Source organism: Carlito syrichta, unplaced genomic scaffold, assembly GCF_000164805.1.
Source record: "Carlito syrichta isolate Samal-C Ts95f unplaced genomic scaffold, Tarsius_syrichta-2.0.1 Scaffold305593, whole genome shotgun sequence".
In the NCBI taxonomy this organism is placed as follows: domain Eukaryota; kingdom Metazoa; phylum Chordata; class Mammalia; order Primates; family Tarsiidae; genus Carlito; species Carlito syrichta.
Window position 1 is genome coordinate 281440 of NW_007249689.1, and position 295 is coordinate 281734.

A 295-nucleotide genomic window follows, 5' to 3' on the forward strand; every position below is an offset into this window, starting at 1 on the left:
CAACCACTGCACTCCAGTCCGGGAGACAGAGTGAGACTCCAACTCAAAAAAAAAAAAAATTAGCTGGACATGGTGAAACGTGGGTGCCCCAGTTACTTGGAAGTCTGAGGCAGGAGGATTGCCTGAACCCAGAAGTTTGAGGTTGCAGTGAGCTGTGATTGCACCACTGCACCCCAGCCTAAGCAATAGAGCAAGACTCTGTCTCTTAAAAATTAAACAAATCGGCCGGGCTCAGTGGCTCAGCCTGTAATCCCAGCACTTTGGGAGGCCGAGGTGAGTGGATTGCCTGAGCCTG